This window comes from Herpailurus yagouaroundi, unplaced genomic scaffold, assembly GCF_014898765.1.
Source record: "Herpailurus yagouaroundi ecotype Mexico unplaced genomic scaffold, PumYag 166, whole genome shotgun sequence".
In the NCBI taxonomy this organism is placed as follows: Eukaryota; Metazoa; Chordata; class Mammalia; order Carnivora; family Felidae; genus Herpailurus; species Herpailurus yagouaroundi.
In genome coordinates, this window is record NW_024412407.1 from 14,352,568 (window position 1) to 14,376,353 (window position 23,786).

Sequence of the window (23,786 nt, forward strand, 5' to 3'; positions counted from 1 at the left end):
TTGGAAATAGCCCTGTCAAATTTACTCAACATAAATTACATTCCTATTTATAGCATTCTCAGAAGAGATTTTAGGCACAAATTTTTCTTCTGTTTACAGTTTTCATCCAAAGCATGTCAGTACTAATTACTTTTCTGCAGAAATCCCAAGAATTTGAAGATGTGAGACTGGTTTGAGAAGCTCAATGGCAGGCTTAGAGTTGCCCTGATTTTCTCATGTACTAAGATCGTAATAGGGCTGAAGAAATAACACGTCAAATATCGTATATAAGCTTTTCCAGCCAAGATTGGTTTTCCATGGAACTGCAGAAAAAGCTGGGCATCAGTCTTCATCATATATTTTGTACATATCAACTGCTCCACTGCAGATCAGGAGTTCTTATTCTGAGAATTCTGAAGGGTTATAAATTATGCTGATATAAATTTGATTCTCTCTCAACCAATGAGCTGAAAGTTCTACCAAGTTTCTTTCTGAGTCAGTGTGAACTCATGGTCTAACCAACCCTCCACTGTTGTCAGACTTGAATAATGTGAAGGTATTATTCCTTTTTGTCTCTAAGCATGTTTTTGTTAATAGTCCTTACTATAAGAAGCACTCAATTACTGCATTTCAATCACATGTGTTCTTCACCTTTTAAATTTCTCTAGTTGAACAGACCAATTTGTAACTTTGATTTTTCCAATCGCTTCTCGGCCTTTTGGCTAAGATCAAGTGTAGTATCTGTTCTTATCAGATTTTTCCAACCTTTTTGACCCAGCTGCTAGCTAACCTCAGATTTTTTTTTTTTTTGAGCTGTCATACATGTTTCCTTTATTTGGTTTACTCTGCCAATGGCAGTGCAAATGAGGCTTATTTTTGATGTTGTTTTGGAGATTAGTCTGAGTAGGTTCCTATAAAAGTGTACCGTGAACGTGGTAATGTTCAAAATTAAAGAACATGACTTGCCAGGTAGTTCTACCTTTCCTCAAATGAGAATAGCAGGTAAGGGTTGTAGGATTGCATGTAGTTTGAAGGCAGGTGGTACCTTTATTTCATTACCTGACTTCTTTGGGGGACCATTAATAAAGTATTTTGAGCCTTATTTAGTACTTAAAGGAGTGAGAGATTTTTACGATTAGACAAAGGTATCATGAGAAGTGTCCTGAAAGCTTAGGAAAGCCTGGAATGGAGGTGATGTGTCCCAATAGTCTCCCCTTTACCTTAGCACAAGCCTGGAGGAATCATGGGAGGTGTATGTACATGCCTTGTTAAGGAGGCTGAAACGTGAGGCTTTAAGGCCTCTTCAGGAGAGAAGCACCAGCTTTACAGTTAGAAAAAGTTAGGGGCGCCTGGGTGGCGCAGTCGGTTAAGCGTCCGACTTCAGCCAGGTCACGATCTCGCGGTCCGTGAGTTCGAGCCCCGCGTCAGGCTCTGGGCTGATGGCTCGGAGCCTGGAGCCTGTTTCCGATTCTGTGTCTCCCTCTCTCTCTGCCCCTCCCCCGTTCATGCTCTGTCTCTCTCTGTCCCAAAAATAAATAAAAACGTTGAAAAAAAATTTAAAAGAAAAAGTTAAAGGACTCTTCTTACATGTAAAAGGTGTGGTGTATGTTTTTGATGAGTTAAAAGTTACTTGGGAATATAGATTTTAATTTTCTAGTAAGGTTTATTCTCTTGCTTTCAGATTCTTATTCAGGTTAATTGATCTTCATTTAATATTTGAAAGCCCCTGTATTTTACTAATACAAAGCTATTGCTTTGTAACAAATAGTCCCAAAAACTCAGCAGCTTCAAACAATAAACATTTATCATGCTATATAGTTTTCTATGGGTCACGAATCTAAAAATAGCTTAGCTGAGAGTTTCTGTCTCAGGTTCATTCACAGATCATTATCATCTGAAGGCTTGACTGGAGCTGGAGGATCTGCTTCCAAGGTGATTCCCCTAATATGCCTGGCAAGCTAATGCTGGTTATTGTCAGGCCTTAATTTCTCTTCACATGAAGCTCTCCAACACGCTGCTTGGTAGTCCTCATGAGATGGCAGTTGGCTTTCCCCAGAGCAGGTGTTCCAAGAGAGAAGCAGGCAGAAGTCATAATATCTTGCATTAACTGGCTTTGGAGGTCATACTCCATCTTTCCACAATAATAGTTACACAGGTTAACCCTATCCAGTGGGAGCTACACAAGGGCCTGAATACTAGGAGATGAGATCACTGGGGGACATCTTGCATCCTGACTCCCACAGCCCTGAATAAAAATCATATTTGAAGTAGATTGAATCAAAACAATAGCTTTTATATTCAAATGGTTGGGGTATATGAATTGAGTCATGACAGGTTTTCATCATGTGTCTTTGTATGTCTGTGTTTACCATAACTGGCATATAACATGTATCTGTTAACTTTTCTTTTTGTTTTAAAGTACACATGTGTCTTGGACTATGATTAGATTATCTGAGGTTTATTTATCATTTTCACAGAATAAAAGCTACCAATTTGAGACAACAAAACTTAGGGATGCAGTTGTCCTTCCTCATCATTTATGTGAGACTAATTGAAATATTTAGGAACTTTACAAGAGATGAGTTATTGGATTAGCTCCTCTTTGTATGTTAAATCTCCACTTACATATTTTTCACATATTGCTGATGTTTGTGAAAACAGAAAATAGAACTACAATACAAATGAGAAAATATTAAGCTGAAATGGGAAAATAACATAATTATAGCTCAGGAAATGCAAGTCAGAAATCCAAAATAAGTTAAATATATGCTGAAAATGTTAGCATTTTTTAATGTACTTAAAGACAATTATATTGCAAACATAATACAATTTTTACTATTGTTTCCCAGTTGAAGGGCAAAGGGATGCTTGCATGCTTACTTTAAATCACTTGAAGAGATATGTGTTGTTTTCTTAGCATCAGATCTTATACAAACAATAAGATCAAAAGTTTAGCTATTGATTACTATTATTTACTGTAGGCAAGTTATCAAAAACGCACTTTTTAGGTTTTTTTTTAAGTTTTGAAACTGAGCAAAAAGCACTCTTCACTGATGTCAAGAGTAAAGCATTTTTCTAAGTGGAAATTTGCCAATATGTATCAAGAGGCTTCATAATATCCACACCCTGTAATTAGCAACTGCACTTCTAAAAATGTGTTATAAGGAAAATTTGGAGAGGAAGCCAAAAATAGATATGTTTGTGGCAACATTATGACTATTAAAAACATTGGAATAAAATCCAGTAGGCAAATGATAAAATAAATGCTGCTGTATTCTAATTATGTTAGCATACAGGCTAAACTGCTATCATAAGACCTGTTTATTTCAGCATATTTCAGTATTTCAGAGATACTAACCCTTGTGTCAGTGCACCACAAAATGGACAGGGACCTAGATCTCTATTTGAAGAATTATACGTTCTACAGAGTTTTAGCCAAGACCTTGTGCCAGTCCACGGGAATGAGAAAGAGGAGAAAGTGGGCAAGAAACCTTTCTTTAAAAAAAAAACAAAAACAAAAACTAGAAGTCCTATGCCTTGTCTCTGCTCACATTTCAGTGGCCCCAGTCATGTAAAGTTAAAAAGTCAAGGGCTACACCTGGCATTATGAGAGTGAATGAAATATGAAAGTTGCCATGAATAGCCTTGAAAACATTATGTTAATTAAAACAGGCCACTTATAAAAGGCCACCTATTATAAGATTGCATTTATATGAAATGTCCAGAATAGGCAAATCCATAGAGACTGAAAGTAGATTAGTGGTTGTCAGGGGCTAAGAAGAGGAAGGATGGGGAAATGATTGTTAACGGGGATGGGGTTTGTTTGGGGGTGATGAAAATCTTCTAAAGTTTTATGGCATGTGAATTATATCTCAGTAAAGCTATTATAAAAGAAAGAAAAATGTTCCAGTGAAGAAGGGACACATAGGAAATTTTCCTTTCTCAACCCTGGCATGGATAGAGGGGAAACCACTCTCCCCCAAGAATTTAAAACACGAAGTCAGCCCTTGTGTGTGTGTCAGCCCGAATACATGCTCCCTGTGTCTGTAAAACCCTCCAGGTGTCTAGCAGAAGCACATGTAAATCCTCTGGAAATATCCAGCCTCTGTCAAAGCCTCAAACCATTCTGCAGATAAAACTGCAAGGAAAACAAGCCGTTCACAGTCCAAATCACAAAATACACAAGGGTATCAGGCACCATGAATGGAAATCGTTAACACATAAGACAGCAGTGATGGCCCTGTGGAGATTTCAGGTATTAGATTTGTTCATCAAATCTAAAATAACCAGAATTAATATGTTTTAAAAATAAAAGAGAATCTTGAAAATATGACCAAAGAATGGGAAGATTTGGGAAATAACTATTCTAGAAAAGAAATATGTGATAAATTAGTTTAAAATTTGGCTATATAGATTTACCAGCAGAATTGACATAGTAGAATCAATGTACTGGAAGACAGATATGAAAATGTTATCCTGAATGAAGCCTAAGGAAACATAAAGATGAAAACTGTGAGAAAGCAATCAGGATAGAAGAGGGGGTTGGGATAAGAAGTATGATGGACATACTTCACATCAGATTTTTAGAAGAAGAAAATAGAGGAAATGGGTTAGAGGCAGTATTTAAAACTACGCTGAGATTATTCCAGAATATTTGAATGCACAATTTTAAGAAGCCCAAAGCATCCTAAGCAGTAGTAGTAAGACCATATCCACACTAGACATATTAATGTGAAATTGCTGAACAACAAAGAGAGGGTGGACATCTTAAAAGCAGCTGAAGAGGGTGGGAAAAGAAATCATCTTCAAGGCAAGAGCAGTTAGACTGACCGCTTATTTCTCAACAGAATCTGGAAGAGAATTGAGTTCTATCTTCAATGTGCTGAAAGAATATACACATCAACTTATAATTCAATGCTCAGTGAAAATCTCCCTCCGGAATGAGAGTAAAAGTCTGTCAGTTTCTCAGAAATTCTCCAAGCCTCCAAATGCAACAGAAAGACTTTATTCAAGCAGTCGCAATAGGGAGAACACCAAAGGAGGGGTTACTCTGAACATGAAGGAGGTTTTATGGAGAAAGGAGACAAAAGCTGCTGAGTGCCAGCAGCAGGGTTGGCGGGTGTTGGTCAGGCAGGTTGTTGCAGTCTTGTAGAAAGTTGTTTTCCTTGGGGCGCCTGGGTGGCACAGTCGGTTAAGCGTCCGACTTCAGCCAGGTCACGATCTCGCGGTCCGTGAGTTCGAGCCCCGCGTCGGGCTCTGGGCTGATGGCTCAGAGCCTGGAGCCTGTTTCTGATTCTGTGTCTCCCTCTCCCTCTGCTCCTCCCCCGTTCATGCTCTGTCTCTCTCTGTCCCAAAAATAAATAAACGCTGGAAAAAAAATTAAAAAAAAAAGAAAAGAAAAAAAAAAAAAAAGAAAGTTGTTTTCCTTGCAGTTTGGCTCTTCCAGGCCATTACATCCTGTTCTAGGAATTGTTGGCTCAAATGGGGCATTTAGAGTGACTGGGTTAGTTTCTCAGTACCAGAGAACAGGGGAGTTGGTGTTAATTCAGAACAGAAAATGTTTATCATCCTCCACAGCACCTTCTCCTGGAACAAGGCACACAGAATCCAGTGTCTGCCAACCGTAACAGATCTGTTGGAGATAGAGGGAAAATCACAAGAATGGGGGTCCATTTTCGGGGTTAAATTTTTCTTTTGCTTCTGCCCTGAGATCATGTTCTGGGAACATTTGTTTTCAAAGTATGTTGCAGCTCACCTGAAAGACCCTACAAATTATACTTGTAATGAGAGGGATTCCTCCCAAGAAGGAAAGTAGGTGAATGAACAACCTTTGGAGGAATGTTCTGAGTGAAGACAGGATTTCTTTCAGGAATATCTGAAATAAAACGGAGGATATTTTGGTTGGCTTTACATAAGAGGGGTTCTGAGGCATGGAGCAGTCATCTGTACAAGAACCCTTCCTCTGGAGGCTACGATGGAGGCAAAGTTGCCTGGGCTCTTTAGCTCCCCTGCAATTCCATATGAATTTTAAAATCCATTTGTCAATTACAAAAAAAAAAAATGCCTGCTGGGATTTTGATTGGGTTGTGTTGACTGTATAGATCAGTTTGGGGGGAAAATTGATTATTTTTAACAATAAACCCGTAAACAAGGTGTATCTGCATTGATTTAGTTTTATTTTCTGCAGTATTTTCTAGTTTTTAGGTTACAGATCGTGTGTATCTTCCATCACATTCGTGGTATTTCATATTTTGATGCTGTTGTTAATAGAATATTTCTTAATTTCTCATGGTTTGTTTTCGAATGTAAAATGCAGTAAGTTGTTTTTAGAGTACAAAATTTATTTAAATTCAAGTTAGTTAATATACAGTGTAGTATTGGTTTTAGGAGTAGAAGCCAGTGACTTATCACTTATATACAATACCCAGCAGTCATCCCAACAAGTGCCCTCCTTAATGCCCATCACCTATTTAGCCTACTCCCCCCTACACACACCTCCTCTCAGCAACCTTTCATTTGTTCTCTATATTTCAGAGTCTCTTATATTTGTTTCCATCTGTTTTCATCGTATTTTTCCTTCCCATACCCTGTGTTCATCTGTTTTGTTTCTTAAATTCCACATGTAAGTGAAATCATACGGTCTTTGTCGTTCTCTGCCTGGCTTACTTTGCCTAGCATAATACACTCTAGTTCCATCCACTGCAAATGGCAAGATTTCATTCTTTTTGAGCACCAAGTAATATTCCATGGTATAGGTGTGTGTGTGTGTGTGTGTGTGTGTGTGTGTGTGTGTGTGTGTGTGTATTTGGGTTCTTTCCATAATTTGGCTATTGTCGATAGTGCAGGTATAAACATTGGCATGCATGTGCCCCTTCAAATCAGCATTTTTGTATCCTTTGGAGAAACACCTAGGAATGCAATTGCTGGGTCATAGGATAGCTCTATTTTTAATTTTTTGAGGAACCTCCATACTGTTTTCCAGAGTGGCTGAACCAGTTTGCATTATCACCGATGGTGCAAAAGGGTTCCCATTTCTCCACATCCTCGCCTGCATCTGTTGTTTCCTGAGTTGTTAATTTTAGCCCCTCTTACTGGTGTGAGGTGGTATCTCATTGTGGTTTTGATTTGTATTTCCCTGATGAGTGATGTTGAGCATCTTTTCATGTGTCTGTTAGCCATCTGGATGTCTTCTTTGGAAAAGTATCTGTTCTTGTCTTCTGTTCATTTCTTCACTGGATTATTTGTTTTTTGGGTGTTAAGTTTGGTAAGTTGTTTATAAATTTTGGATACTAACCCTTTATCCAATATGTCATTTGCCAGATACCTTCTCCCATTCCATCAGTTGCTTTTGGTTTTGTTGACTGTTTCCCTCATTGTGAAGAAGGTCTTTATCTTGATGAGGTCCCAATAGTTTATTTTTGCTTTTATTTCCCTTGCCTATAGAGACAAGTCTAATAAGAAGTCTCTGCAGCCGAGGTTGAAGAGGTTGCTGCCTGTTTTCTCCTGTAGGATTTTGAAGGTTTCGTGTCTCACATTTATGTCTTTCGTCCACTTTGAATTTATTTTTGTGTATGGTGTAAGAAAGTGGTCCAGTTTCATTCTTCTTCATGTCACTGTGCAGTTTTCCCAGCACCATTTGCTAAAGAGACTGTCTTTTTTCCACTGTATACTCTTTCCCACTTTGTCAAAGGTTAATTGGCTCTATATTTGTGGGTCCACTTCTGTGTTCTCTGCTCTGTTCCATTGATCTGTTCCATTGTCTGTTTTTGTGCCAGTACCCTACTGTGTCGATGATTACAGCTTTGTTATACAGCTCGAAGTCCGGAGTTAGGATGCCTCAAGCTTTGGTTTTCTTTTTCAAAATTACCTTGGCTATTTGAGGTCTTTTCTGATTCCATACAAATTTTAGGATTGTTTGTTCTAGTTCTGTGAAGAATGTTGGTGTTATTTTGATAACGATTGCACTGCATGTGTAGATTGCTTTGAGTAGTATAGACTTGTTGACAATATTTGTTCTTCTAATCGATGAGCATTGAATGTTTTTTTTCCATTTCTTTGTGTCTTCTTCATATTCCTTCATAAGCTTTCTATAGTTTTCAGTGTATAGATCTTTTACCTCTTTGGTTAGATTTATTCCTAGGTATCTTATGGGTTTTGGTGCAGTTGTAATTAGGATCAATTCCTTGATTTCTCTTTATGTTGCTTCATTATTGGTATATAGAAATGCAACAGATTTCTTCACATTAATTTTATATCCTGCAATTTTGCTGAATTCATGTATCAGTTCTAGCAGATTTTGGTGGAGTCTTTCAGGTTTTCCACGTAGAGTATCATATCATCTGTGAAGAGTGTAAGTTTGACTTCTTTTTTACCAATTAAATGCCTTTCATTTCTTTTTGTTGTCTGATTGCGGAAGCTAGGACTTCCAGTACTATGAGGAACAACAGTGGTGAGAGTGGACATCCCTGTTGTGTTCCTGACGTTAGGGGGAAAGCTCTCAGTTTTTCCCCATTGAGGAAGATATTAGCTGTGGATCTTTCATATATGGCCTTTATGATGTTGAGGTATGTTCCTTCTGTCCCTACTTTCTTGAGGGTTTTTATCAAGAAAGGATGCTGTATTCTGTCAAATGGTTTTTCTGCATCGATTGACAGGATCATATGGTTCTTACCCTTTGGTTTATTAACGTGGTGTATCATGTTGATTGATTTGTGAATATTGAACCAGCCCTGCGGCCCAGGAATAAATGCCACTTGATCATGGTGAATAATTCTCTTCATGTACTGTTCAATTAAATTTCTTAATATCTTGTTAAGAGTTTGTACATCCAGGTCCATCAGGAATATTGGTCTGTAGTTCTCCTTTTTTAGTGGGGTCTTTGTCTTGTTTTGGAATCAAGGTAATACTAGCTTCATAGAATGAGTTTGGAGGCTTTCCTTCCATTTCTGTTTATTGGAACAGTTTGAGAAGAACAGGTATTAACTCTTCTTTAAATGTCCGGTAGAATTCCTTGGGGAAGCTATCTGGCCCAGGATTCTTGTTTGTTGGGAGATTTTTGATAACTGATTCTATTTCTTTGCTGGTAATCAGCCTGTTCAAATTTTTTTTTTTAATTTTTTTTTTCAACGTTTATTTATTTTTGGGACAGAGAGAGACAGAGCATGAACGGGGGAGGGGCAGAGAGAGAGGGAGACACAGAATCGGAAACAGGCCCCAGGCTCCGAGCCATCAGCCCAGAGCCCGACGCGGGGCTCGAACTCACGGACCGCGAGATCGTGACCTGGCTGAAGTCGGACGCTTAACCGACTGCGCCACCCAGGCGCCCCACAGCCTGTTCAGATTTTATATTTCTTCTTGTTTCAGTTTTGGTAGTGTGTGAGTTTTTAGGAATTTGTCCATTTTTTCCACATTGCCCGGGTTATTGGCATACAATTTTTCATAGTATTCTCTTATAATTGCTTGTATTTCTGTGGTATTGGTTGTGATCTCTTCTCTTGTCATTCATAATTTTATCTATTTGGGTCCTCTCTCTTTTCTTTTTAATAAGTCTGGCTAGGGGTTTATTGTTGATTCTTTCAAAGAACCAGCATTTAGTTTCTATTCTGTTTTTGTGTTTATTTGTTTGTTTCTGTATCATTTATTTCTGCTCTAATCTATATTATTTCCCTTCTGCTGGTTTTAGGCTTTATTTTCTCTTTTCTAAGCTCCTTTAGGTGTATACAAGGTTAGGTTGTATATTTGGGACCTTTTTTACTTCTTGAGATTGGCCTGAATTGCAATGTATTTTCCTCTTAGGACTGCCTTTGCTGCATCCCAGAGGTTTTGGACTACCATGTTTTCATTTTCATTCACTTCCATGTACTTTTTTCTTTCTTCTTTAATTTCCTGGTTAACCCATTTGTTCTTTAGTAGGATATTATTTAACCTCCATGTATTTGAGGACTTTCCAAATATTTTCTTGTGGTTGATTTCAAGTTTCATAGCATTGTGTTCTGAAAATATGCATGGAATTATCTACCTGGTGAGGGCTGATTTGTAACCCAGTATGTGATCTGTTCTGGAGAATGTTCCTTGTGCACTCAAGAACAATGTGTATTCTGCTGCCGCAGGATGAAATGTTCTGAATGTATCTGTTAATTCCATCTGGTCCAGTGTGTCATTCAGAGCCATTGTTTCCTTGTTGATTTTCTGCGTAGATGATCTGTCCATTGCTATAAATTTAGTATTAAAATTTCCTACCGTTATGGTGTTATTATCAATGAGTTTCTTTATACTTGTGATTAATCGATTTCTATATTTGGGTGATTCAAGATGGGGGCATAAATATTTACAAATGTTAGATCTTCTTGATGGATATACCCCTTAATTATGATATAATGCCCTTCTTCATCTCTTCTGACAGTCTTTATTTTAAAATCTAGTCTGTCTAAGTATGGCTACTCCAGTTTTCCTTTAACCTCCTTTAGCATGGATACATGGTTCTCCATCCCCTCACTTTCAATATGCAGGTGTCTTTAGGTCTAAAATGAGTCTCTTGTAGGTAGCATATAGTTGGATCTTGGTTTTTTATCCCTTCTGATACCCTGTGTCTTTTGATTGAAGCATTTAGTCCATTTACATTCAGAGTGATTATTGAAAGATATGAATTTAATGCCATTGTGTTACCTGTAGAATTGGTGTTTCTGGTCATGTTCTCTGGTCCTTTGTAATCTTTGTTGCCTTGGTCGTCTTTTTTTTTTTTTTTTTTTTTTTCCTTCCACTCAGAGAGTCTCCCTTAAAATTTCTCGCAGGGCTGATTTAGTGCTCATGAACTCCTTTAGTTTTTGTTTGCCTGAAAAACTCTTTATCTCTCTATTGTAAATGACAGCCATGCTGGATAAAGAATTCTTGGCTGCATATTTTTCCCATTCAGCACATTGAAAATTTCATGCCATTCCATTCTGGCCTGCCAAGTTTCAGTGGACAGGTCTGTTGCTAACCTTATGTGTCTACCTTAGATTAAGGATCTAATCTGAGAACCTAACCTACATAGGTTAAGGACGTTTTGTCCCTACCTGCTTTCAGAATTCTCTCTTTATCTTTGTATTTTACCAGTTTCACTATGATATATCATGGTGTTGACCTGTTTTGTTTGTTTGCTTGTTTGTTTCTTTGGAGGAGTTTTCTGTGCCTCTTGGACTTGAATCCCTGTTTCCTTCCCCAGGTTAGAGAAGTTCTCAGCTATAATTTGTTCAAATAAACCTTCTGCCCCTTCTTCCTGCTCTTCTTCTGGGACTTCTATGATATGGATATTGTTTAGTTTCATGGAATCACTTAGTTCTCTAACTCTCCCCTCATGATCTAGTAATTTCCTTTCCCTGTTTTCAGCTTCATGATTTTCCATAATTTTATCTTCTGCTTCACCTATTCTCTCCTCTACTTCTTCAGTCCTCATTGTCACTGTATCCAGTTTGTTTTGTATTTCAGTTAAAGCATTTTTATTTCATCCTGACTAGGTTTTAGATCTTTGATCTCTGTAACAAGTGTTTCTCTGGTGTCTTCTATGCTTGTTTCGAGCACAGCTAGCTCGACTTATGACTGTTGTTCTAAATTCTTGTGCAGATAAATTGCTTTTATCTGTTTTGAGCAAGTCCCTGGCTATGATTTCTTCTTGACCTTTCTTTTAAAGAGAATTACTCCATCTTGTCATTTTGGCAGTTTCTGTCTTTTGTGTGTTTTAAATGCTTGTTGTTTTTCCTGCACCTGAGAGTACTACTGTATTAAAGAGGGGTCATACACTGTCCAGGGTCTGCCACTTCAGGAAGTGTTTCTGGTGTGTGCTGTGTGCACTCTGCTGCTGCGTTTTGGCTTCTCTTTCTCTCTTGTCAGTCCTTGTAGAGCTCTTCTTGCTTATGCTGGTAGAATGTTTCGATCTGTAACTCGGTGTGCTTTGATTTGTTTGTTGAAGTAACTACCCCTAGAAAAAAAAGGGGTGAGGGGTGAGCATGTGCCCCAAAAAAGAAAAAGGGAATGACAACAAAACAAAACAGAGAATCAAAGACTATAAGGCTGATTTCAAAGAAAAAGCAAGGGAAAAAAAGGAAGAAAAGAAAAAGGAAGGAAAAGAAAAGAACCAAAAAGACTGATTCCGAAAGAAACAAGGAAAAAACTGTAGGTGTCATTTTGAAGCACTTGATTTTCAGTGTACTTGGTGCATGGGGGAGCTGGCTGTGCTGGTCTGGAGGAGAGGCCAGCTGTGTTGGCAGAGTCAGTCCTGCCCCAGTAAATAAGCAATTGCCAGGCACAGAGGGGCAGGGTTTGGTGTAAGCAGGTCCACTGGGGGCCGCTGTGCTGCTCTCTGAAGTCCCACCATGTTGGTGTTGGAGGGAAAATGGCACCATTCCAATCCCTCATCCCTGGACCAAGAATCTCACACCCGTGCTGTTCAGACAGCCACCACAGAATAGCGAGGGCTGCACCACAATTCTCCTGCATTTTTCCTCTGGCGGGCGGCTAGGATTCAAAACCCAAAGTCTTAAAGGACTTGGCACTGCATGGATCTGCTCCCCTCCTCTGGAGTAGAGCCTCTCCACACCGTGTGAAGTCCTCTGGCCCTGAGAAATAGCCCCATGCACAGTACACAGAATCTATAGTGTAGCACCTCTAAAAGCAGCAAAGGTTACATTCGCTCTGGTTGCACCTCTGTCCCCTGCTGATGAAAGGCCTTTGGCTGGCACCTGCAGGGTCTTTTGTCCTTGGGGAGGCAATAAACCCTCTTCCAAAAGTACTCCAGGAAGGGAACTGTTCTCTCCCTATGCACCCTGAGTTCCCCACACCATGTTATGCACTCCAGGGTCAGCTCCTTCCTCCCCAGGAGTGTGTGCCACAGCTCTGCTCCAGAATAAGTCATGTACTTCCCAAACCTCAGAGTTTGAGCTCCAAAACAAAAAAAAAGGGGGGGGGGGGGTAACACTCAGTACTTCTTGCCTCCCCAGTCCGTGGTCCAGAGAGGTTCTCCTTTTGTACGAACTTGATACCATACTTTCTCCACCCCTCTCTCTTTCCCTTTTGTCTCTCCACAGAAAGGGGGTTCACTCCTCTCCATTGCACCACCATACTCCTCTCTCCCAGTTCACTTCCACACACCTCACACCTTCTAATGTGTCTCCCTCCAACTGTGGAGATCCTTCTGCCACTCCACAGATCGATTTCCTGGGTGTTCCAAGTAACCTAACCTCAATACAGCTGTGTTAGATGGACGAGGAAAGCCTAAGATCCCCCTACTTCTCCACCATCTTCACTCCCACAGTCAATTTTTATGTATTGATTTTGAAAAAAGCAACCTTACTATAAATTCACTTTTTCTAGTAACTGTTACTGTTGGTTTCATTGCATTTTCTACATATATGGCCATCTTATTTGTGAACTGTATAATTTTAAACATACAATATAGCTGTATATCTTTATGACCTAGGGGAAGTGAAGGATTTTTTTAAAGAAACCAGTCAGAATATGAAGACCATACGGGAAGTTATGGATACATCTGACTACTTAAATTTCAGAATTTTGATTTGTGAAAAGATACTTTAAAGAAATTTAAAGAAGCCCCACGTTGATAGAAAATATTTCTAGTATATATAACTGGCAAAAGCTTAGTATCTACAATTAGGCTGCCCACTGGAGTTAGCCACAAGCCACTGTGGCTTTTGAGCATTTGAAATATGGCTTGTCTCACTATTAATATGTACTGTAAGTGTAAAATACGCACCAGACTCCAAAGACTTAGTGCAAACAATATATTCTTAATAATGTTTATATTGAATACATGTTGAAATGAAAATATTTTAAATTCATTGGGTTAAATATATTACTAAAATTGATTTCATTTGTTTCCTTTCACTCATTGAATGTGGCTACTAGGAAATTTTTACCTGTGTATGTGGCTCACACTGTATTTCTGTTGGACAATCTTGATCTACAATATACCTAAATGTTTCTGTGAGCCAATGAGAAAAAAAAACAGTCCAGTTGGAAAATGCAAAACCTTAAACACAAATATTCAAATGGCCAATAAACGTAGAAAGAGGAGGCTCAAGGTCTTGGATGATCAAGAAAACGCAAATTAAAACAACAATGGAGTACCGTTTTCATCTACCAAATTAGCAGATATTTTAAAAATAAATAAAACTGGCAAGGTTGGAGTGCAACATTATCTCTTTATCTTCTGATGAGAAGAATCTAAATGGACCCAGACTGTCCTTAGGACAGTTTGTGTTATCTAGAAAGTTGACTGTGCGTGTAACATGTGACCCAACAATTCCATTTCTTTATATTTAGCAGAGAAATCCTTACACACACACACCAAGAGACATATTAAAAATAGGTTCATAGCAGCATTATATGTAGGTTTTAAAAACTGTAAACAATAGAATAAACTGTTATATTCATACAAGTATATACCATAGTGCACTGAAAATGAGAAGTATAGCTAAAGGCATCAGCATGGATGAATCTCAAAAGCATAATTTTCAGGAATGAAGCAAGTCCTGAAAAAAAGCATACAGTGTTCCATTATGTAAAATTCAATATCAGGCATAATCAATCTATCGATTCTTTAGGAATGCATACATAAATTACATCACAATACAGAAAGATAATAGTTAACACAATTAATGATGGTGATCATCTGTGGGGCCAGGAGAGGCATGCAATTAGAAAGTGAACTGTAAACAGCTTCTAAAGTCTAATAATAATGTAGTTTTTAAACAGGTTGGTGAGAATAGGGGTAATTATCTTACTATTGTTTATAGTGTACATATTTTATAAATTCTTTATATGCCTGACAAATTTTAATAAAACAGGCTATAAAACAATTATGTCATGAACCTAATTTTATTTGCACACACACAGAAACTTTGTTTTTAAATATGTACGAAGAAGGCACTCTGTGCTAAAATATTTATTCTATGATGATAGGATACATGTAGATGAGGAGTTGGAATTTGTAAATTTAGGTTGCAGGGCAGTTTGATCATCAGCTACTTTCTAATGTCAGTGTTCTGTTAATTGTGCATATCAAGAATATAAGCAGCATTATAACATAATTAGAATTTTTTTTTTTCTCATTGGCTCACAGAAACATTTAGGTATATTGTAGATCAAGATTGTCCAACAGTAACTTTTACTTTACAGGCAAAAAAAAAAGGGTTTATTTAGAATAACAGAATTTAAATTCGGGACAAACAAGCTACAGCAAAACCACAGGCCAGTCTATCAGAGGAGAAGAATGTTATTTTGAGGAGGAGGAAGTTGGGAGGGGTTGTTTTGAATGAAAGTCCATTCAAGATGGAGAAAAGCAAGAATTCAGGGTGACTGATGACAGTTTTCCATTGACTGAGTTGTAGTGGTTGATTTCTTGTAGAATATTTGAGGCATCTTTTCCTGTTGGGGCCTATAGTTGACTCTTCTTCCTGTAATCTATGTTGAATGGTATGGCTCCCCCTTCTGGCCCCCTACTACACTTAAGTGAAGTTTCCCTTCATTAAACAGGATTTTTAGAAAGGCTTTAGATAGTTCTTAATTCTTTTACACATACAGAAAGTCATAATTAGTCTATTTGAAAGTACATAAGCCTCCTTAGGAGTAGAATATTTTTGTATATGTACTCCAACAAATATGCATAATTGAATATTATTTTTATTACTATGCAGTTTTTAGGCTAGATTCTCCTTCTTGGACCAGATTTCTTTGATGGAATTAAGAGTATCATGTGTATTATATTAGTACCAGTAAAACTTGTATTGTGCATTTTTAGCTCTTGATGGATCTATGGCTAGCAAATTGTAATTTATCATCCATAAGCTTGGTGCATTTGCCCTTTTTGATTTTTAGACAGTGAGGAAACGTCAACTAAGTCTCCCAACTGTTTCCATTCACCTTGCATCATGATTTATTCATTCATTCACAGGCCACTTTCTCTTGTCTCTTATCTCTTACACCTTGCTATTTATTCATTTTCATTCAAAAAATTTATAATATTCCAAAAGGTACTTATATACTATTGCATAGAAATAAGAATACACTTATTCATGATTGCATGAAAAGAAAATTTGTTTCAGTGAAGACTAAAGAAGAAGCCAAGAAAGTATATCAAAATGCAATCAAACGATTAACAGAAAAGCTCTGACTGGGATAAGTAAATGAGCTGAGAAGGAACAAAAAAATATCCTAGGAATCCAGATGATGTTATTTCATTTCTTCTGTAGGAAACACATCATATCCACAAGGGAATATTGTAATGTATAGAACATTATACAAGAAAAAAAAATTCCTTTCTGTCTTTGGGGCCCAGGCCTGCAGAATACATGTGTTTTATTAATTAAACAATTAATTAAATAATTACTTTTGTTTTCATAATAATAGTTTATTACCTGCTAAGCATTTTTAAACGAAGATAGGAAGCCTCAGGTAGCTTAAATAACTTCCTTAAGGTCCTTGGTGGAAGCTAGTAAGTGGTTGACCAGAATTCAAATCCAGGTCTATTCCACTGTGAAGCTTGTGCTGTTAACCTTTGTATAAAACTGGCCCTTTACCCATTCCAACTCCTTTTCTTCTGAAGATTTGACCAGACTGAGTAACTCCAGATATATGGATCAGAGATTCACAACATCTAGGTTGATTTCACTGTTTTACTACATTACAATTTTATCTTTTTTTAAAGAAAACATTTGCAGAAAATTTATTTGTGGCTATGATTCTATTCATATAAAAATGTTCTAGCTATTATAGGCACCATGCCAAGAACAAAGTCAAGTGGGACCAAAAAAAGCTCAAAGTAGGCCATTTACTGAAATCTCAAATTTGATCGGCACTTTCTTCCAGGGAAAATATTCTTTGTACCTGTTACCAGAGAGAGAGGATTTAGATAACGTTTTTAACCCTCGGAGCCATCCCACACTCCACAGAGGGTAAAGACAGTAAAAAGGATGATCACTCACCAAAGTTGAGTCCAGATATAATACTCTCTGTTTGAAGTTTTCCCAACTCCTAAAATTTCATGACTCTGGGTTTTCTCTGTTGTGATTAGGGCAGCCAGACTGATCTAACATAACAATCCCTGAGGACCCACCTCTGAATTGTATGTTCCTCTCTATATGCCAGTATCTGCCTACAATATGCATTTCAGATGCTTCAGGACCCACCTTTCCTTTAAAGGGGTAGAACTTTGAGGCATATATATTATCAACTCCAGGTACCCTCAGGGAAAACTTCTACCCAAGGTAAACACGAGGTTTTTTTTTTTAATTTACTTTACAATAAAAGTATAGCAAGCCTTCCTTAAATTAGAGTATGCGCTTTTCCCTAAGATTTTTCTTCAGTCTCCTAAGGCCTTGACCTTATTTGAAGCATAGTTCCAGGACCATGGTTATCTTTTTTTTATGTTTTTTTTAACTTGTTTTATTTTTATTTTTTTTAATTTACATCCAAATTAGTTAGCATATAGTGCAACAATGATTCCATGAGTAGATTCCTTAGTGCCCCTTACCCATTTAGCCCATCCCCCCTCCCACAACCCCTCCAGTAACCCTCCACTTGTTCTCCATATTTATCAGTCTCTTCTGTTTTGTCCCCCTCCGTGTTTTTATAGTTTTGTTTCCCTTCCCTTTTGTTCATCTGTTTTGTCTCTTAAAGAGGACCATGGGGGGGCGCCTGGGTGGCGCAGTCGGTTAAGCGTCCGACTTCAGCCAGGTCACGATCTCGCGGCCCGTGAGTTCGAGCCCTGCGTCAGGCTCTGGGCTGATGGCTCAGAGCCTGGAGCCTGTTTCCGATTCTGTGTCTCCCTCTCTCTCTGCCCCTCCCCCGTTCATGCTCTGTCTCTCTCTGTCCCAAAAATAAATAAAAAAAACATTGAAAAAAAAATTAAAAAAAAAATAAAAAAAGAGGACCATGGTTATCTTAACCCCACAGAGTACAAGTTCATCTAGGATCCAAGATAGAGCCTAAACAGTGAACCATCCATAATCAAAGGTTGCCTGTGGCTTGTTCACATGTTCCGAATAGTCTTTATTACCAGGTGTTAGAGCTGATCTCCTGGACAACTCTAAACCAAAGGACATGTGCTAAGCTCCCTCTTTCAGGATATGTCAGGGTCTAACAGAAGACTATGCACCCACTTTGTCCATAACTACCATCCCTTTTCTCTCTCCTTGTGAAGAAAAAGGCCACAGATTCCATAATACCTCTTCTGCGGCTATGGGTGTTTGTGTGTGTGTAAAGAAATATAAAAATTTCTTACCTGCTAATAATACAACAAACATTTATTTGTTGAAATAGTAAGTTAATTCAAGGAGTGATTACTTGGAGTTAAAAGTCTATGTAACTGTACCTGCTATAAAGTAAAAAAAATCATAAAAATTCATCTGACAAATATATCACACTAATTCGTTCTCTCCTTACACAAAATTGCTTTAGAAATAAAGGAATTTCAGAATCGTGAGGTAGTATTTTGTTACATCGTCAAATGGTGAAAGTGACTGATTCATTTAACGTACTTATTGAGCACCAACTGTGTGTCACCGTGCCGGCCCGTGGGAGCAGGGGTGAGGATGGTAAGTGAGGTGGAGGGAGTGAAGGATGAGGCTGGAGCAGGGGACAGACCCTGTAGTGTGAAGCCAGTTTTTAGGATGGTGAGCCTGAGGGTGGGTGTGACACCATTTGCTTTGCTCCAGTACCAGGAACACAGTAGAAGGAAGGACAGGGTGGACAGTAAAGGACCTGTTAAGCTACTCATTCACCCAAATGGCAGAAAAACCATCTTCGATTTAGAAAGATCGCGACACATCTCTGTTGTACAGTTTTGTTTCATTCCTGGCGATCAGTAAGGTGTTTCAGACATTTCTATACAAATCAGAAAGTGAGAAAAAAGGCAATTGCAGTCAAAATGCTTAATTTATGAAGCTATTACATTTTCACTTTAGCAGCAATTTGAGATAAAATAATGTGAAACTGCCTTACAGTTTATAGTTTTATAATAATGAGTCCATCTCTTCACTATTTACAAAATTCTTATGTCAATAACTAATGGCACAATTTCTTTTTTAAGTAATCTGTGAGACATTCCATGTGTATTTTCATCCTTGTAAGCAACTTTCTGGGGACACCTTTTTTTTAATTTCCTTAATGACAGCTATATCAGAAAAAATCATTATGTAGCTGTGTTTTAGAGTATTATTTAAAGCCCGATTAACACTGCCATCTTGTTGCATTGGAATGATTGTTCTCCTTGTAATACATCTGTGGTGTTTACATCACTGCCCTCAAATGACTTATCTAGCTATTGAAATTGTTATGTGACATTTTAACTGCTAGCTCATATAAGCATCATTTCTATTCTGATTGTTGGTTTGTGCTTTGGGCAACATGGATATTGAGTCAAAAGAGAATGTATAAGACACAGAGGCTCAGATCTGCCAAGGTGCTGCTCATTTTAATTCCTAATGCTCTTTGGGAAGCATTTTATTCTACTCATTTTGGATAGAGATTTAGTGACTTACTTCAGTAGTGACCTTAAGGAAGAAAACTGGGTGGGTGCCTGTGTGGCTCAGTCAGTTAAGCATCTGACTCTTGATTTCAGCTCAGGTCATGATCCCAGGGTCATGGGATCGACCCCCACATCTCTCTCCCTTCCTCTGCCCCTCTCCCCCGCTCGCATGTGCTCTCCCTCTAAGATTAAAAAAAAAAAATTAATATTCATTAAAAAAATTTTTTTTTAATTTTTATTTAAAAAAAAAGAAGAACACTGACTTAGGGGAGATTTCAAACAGAGATTTCATCTCCTCTTTTTCTATTTATGTTTCATAAAAGATCAGGCACCTCAGCGGCACCTGCGTGGCTCAGTCGGTTGGGCTTCAGACTCTTGATTTTGGCTCAGGTCATGATCTCATGGTTTTTATGTTCCAGCCCTGCATCAGGCTCCACACTAATAACACAGAGCCTGCTTGAGATTCTTTCTCCCTCTCTCTCTGCCCTTCCTCTGATTGCACCATCTCTTTCTCAAAATAAACAAATAAACCTCAAAAAAAATAAGGCACCTTAAGAAAGAGGTTTTCATATATATATGAATGGGTAGGACTATCATGTTGAAGGAGAAAGAAACCGAGAAGACTGAGTTTCAAATGCTGCCCCTCCTGTGTAATCTTGGGAATGTTACTGTATTTTCAAAAGACTTGTCTCATATGCAAAATGAAACTATGGATGCTCCCTTACTTTGGATCATTATGGGATTTAAATTAGTTAATGTATATTAAGGTGTTTTGTGTATGGTAAAACTCCATACAAATATTAGTCAACTCCCTCAAGTGAAGATATACTGCTACCCAAGGACATTTCTGTTGGGAGCACAGCTTTCATAAAGAAGCCGTGGGACTCAACATTTGATGGAAGGCAGCTGTAAAACGGATTGAAAAGAATCCAAGAAACAAATTATGCCATTGTGTGCATCAAGATAGCCAACAGCGATAAATCAGCTACATTCATTCCCATGCACCTGCAAATAAAAATGAGCTGGGTGGATCCTGTGCAGGAACTCTCACGGTGGAAAGAAAATCAGCCCGGAGCAGTGTTATGAAGCTCTCACGGCTTCGGATGATACAGGCAGATTTCATGATGCTTATGTAAGGAAATATGTCTGTCTTGTATCACCACAGGCAATAACTTTTTAAATTAAGTAGAGATAAACTCTTATAATTTAAAATGTTTAATGCCAAATATATGTCTTCTCTAATACTTACAGTATAGTGGAGAGACTGGTATTAGATGACCAAATGTCAGCTTAAAATTGATAAAAGTATGTTTATTTTTTTGTTTAAAAAGCATGGAGCATTGCTTACGTATAAAATGTACTAGCCTATGAAGCCCCAGGGAAGGAAGAGGAAAGAGAGAAGTACTGTGTCCTTACTGGAGAAAAGTCCCAAGAAATGCAGGAGAGTAAAAGAGGTCAGGGAAGAGAGCAAACCCTGATGTGTGGGAAAACCTCAGGTCTCTGAATTGAAACTTGAGAACGATGGTATCTTTCACATCGTGAGACCCTTATCATAGCATCGTCACATGGGAGCCGCTTATAATCCTGCCCCATTATAAACTGCATTATTAATTTCATTTACTTTAGTATTGTCTTATTTGAAAAAGTAGTTTTTCATTATTAAATAGTTCTTATACTAAAGTATTAAATCCATAGCAATCAGCAAAATCGATTCTATTGAAATTTTTAAGCCTTTTCTTCATTTGTTTACTAATTTATTTAACAAATAAGCCTATACATTGTGCCAGGTATTAGACATAATCCAAGATCTCACAAGTGGCTTTCAATTTAAACACCATTGATGGGAGCAGTGTGCTTGCAGCACAACCCCATTTAGCAACATCCGCATATTTCTCTAGAGCACATGACAAACAACTGAACTTATTCTGTTTGTTGCTATTATTTCAGTTACACAGTTTCCTCACGTCTACTCCATTTGGTTCAGTCTCTTTTTCGTACCAAATACTTCAGACTTCCTCATATGATTGGCTCATAATGGCAAGAAATAAAAAAAAGGAGGAAGAGAGTTTGTCTTGAGTGACAAAGAAGTAGATTCTGAATATGATCCAAAAGAAACTCCAGAAAATATATGAGCAACAGAGTACAGCATAGTTGGAATAAGAGTAGCATCTCCCACAGTGCCTATACGGGGAAGAGTTATCTTCATATTGTATATCATATTTTCAGTATTTAAAAAAACATTGATGGGGCGCCTGGGTGGCGCAGTCAGTTGAGCGTCCGACTTCAGCCAGGTCACGATCTCATGGTCCGTGAGTTTGAGCCCCGCGTCAGGCTCTGGGCTGATGGCTCAGAGCCTGGAGCCTGTTTCCGATTCTGTGTCTCCCTCTCTCTCTGCCCCTCCCCCGTTCATGCTCTATCTCTCTCTGTCCCAAAAATAAATAAACGTTGAAAAAAAAAAAAAAACCATTGTTGCAAGAACAGAGCTGTGTGGCCATCGTGATACACTCTCTGAGGACCTGTGGAATTTTACAGATTGAAAATCAGGATCAGTACTCTATCTTAGAACATAGCCATCATCTTGTTAGAACTTTTCATTTTGAGAAGAACAGAGACACGAGATTTCCTGGTTAATGGAAGTTTTATGGTAAAGTTACCCAGGAAAGTAAGAGAACAAAATAGAAAGAAAGAAAGATCTAGAATACTATGCATCGGATTGGTGGTAGTCTGCTCTTTGCCTCTCTCTTCTCTACTCCCCCATCACTAACAACGATATGATCTTTCTCATGGCCTCTGCTTACCTTCTCTGAGTCTTTCCACTTCTGTATTGCTCTATTCACTTCAAATTGGTCGTATTCTGACCTCCTGAGAGAGAGAATGTAAATTCTTTGTGAAGTCATTCTCTGGTATGAACCATCTACCCTATGCCACGGCTGCTGGTGCAAACATAGTGTTAGCCAGGCAGGCAGTTTGTGCAGCACAGAACTACCATTTGCACGTGGGGCAGTCCTGAGCTGTGGACAGAGGCAGGCACTGTGAGACTCCTAAGAAGGGAAGCAGTGTGCTAATAGAAGAATGTAAATACGGAAACGAGAGCTTTGAGGCCTTTGGGGTGATACGAAGGAACAGCATACTGGAGGAGGTTTGTAATTCAAAGGCAAGAGTTCCCTTATTTCTGGTACCAGTTGAAGCAGGCGAATGGCTAATAACAGTAGCTCTAATGCTTGCCTTTACAATAGGAAAAAATTTAGAGTGAAACAAAACAATGGAAAAAGAGGCGCAAGAATAGTTGTCCATGAGTTATTAAAGTTGCTCCCATCTTGTCAAAGTGACATTATCACAACTATAAATTCAAGAGTGAAAGCAGTCATCATCGTAACAGATTTTTCTTTCCTCCTAGTTTTCCATATTCCCATTTACTCTTATTCATATAACCTTATATCACTGATTGCTCCCGCACTGCCAAGTTCATTGATATTTTCCATGTTTCCAGGTAATCTTTACAAAGTAGACCATGACCACTTGCTGTCGGTGTAATAATGCAGTAGGAAAAAGAATGATGAAGTATTTTCTTATGAAGTAAGAAAGTGGGAAATTTTTCTTACACAGAAATGGGGTTGAAACTTGAACGCTAATGTAGACTCTCCCCATGGCGGAGTTCAGGGCTCTTCTGACCTGGCAGGTTCTCTACATCGGCCACAGAACTTCAGGGCACAAGTCTGGGAGGAGCCAGGGAGCCAACTGGGGACCACATCCACTTATTTCTGTTTTTTATTGTGCAGACATTCATTGTACTGTTCGTTTGCCAATTTGGTATCAAAACAAAAGTAACCTACGTTAGATCTAAGACTTAATCTTCAAACCCACCTTTGTAATTTAGCTCAGCTTACTTTTAATAGTTATTTTAATGCCTACATTATTCTCTACAGTCACGTTGTACCTTAATTGACTTAACTACCCTTCATTGCAAATATTTTTGTTGTTTCTAATTACTTATCGGTGTTAAGCTCCTGGTAAATAAAAGTATAGTGAAGTATCTTTCAGCATGTATTTCCATTTAGAAAATTTCCTAAGAGGGGCACCTGGGTGGCTCAGTCGGTTAAGCGTCCAACTTCAGCTCAGGTCACGATCTCGTGGTCCGTGAGTTCGAGCCCCGCGTCAGGCTCTGGGCTGATGGCTCAGAGCAGCCTGGAGCCTGCTTCCGATTCTGTGTCTCCCTCTCTCTCTGCCCCTCCCCCGTTCATGCTCTGTCTCTCTCTGTCTCAAAAATAAATAAAACGTTAAAAAAAAA

At 38.4% G+C, this 23,786-nt stretch overlaps 1 protein-coding gene and 1 pseudogene across 1 annotated transcript in view; both read left to right on the top strand.

Annotated features, from left to right (window-relative positions):
- The window catches only part of SLC2A13 (solute carrier family 2 member 13), a 392,282-nt gene that overhangs the window by 350,050 nt on the left and 18,446 nt on the right, over positions 1 to 23,786 (top strand). The window lies entirely within an intron of this gene.
- On the top strand, positions 682 to 852 carry LOC121039101 (uncharacterized; annotated as a pseudogene).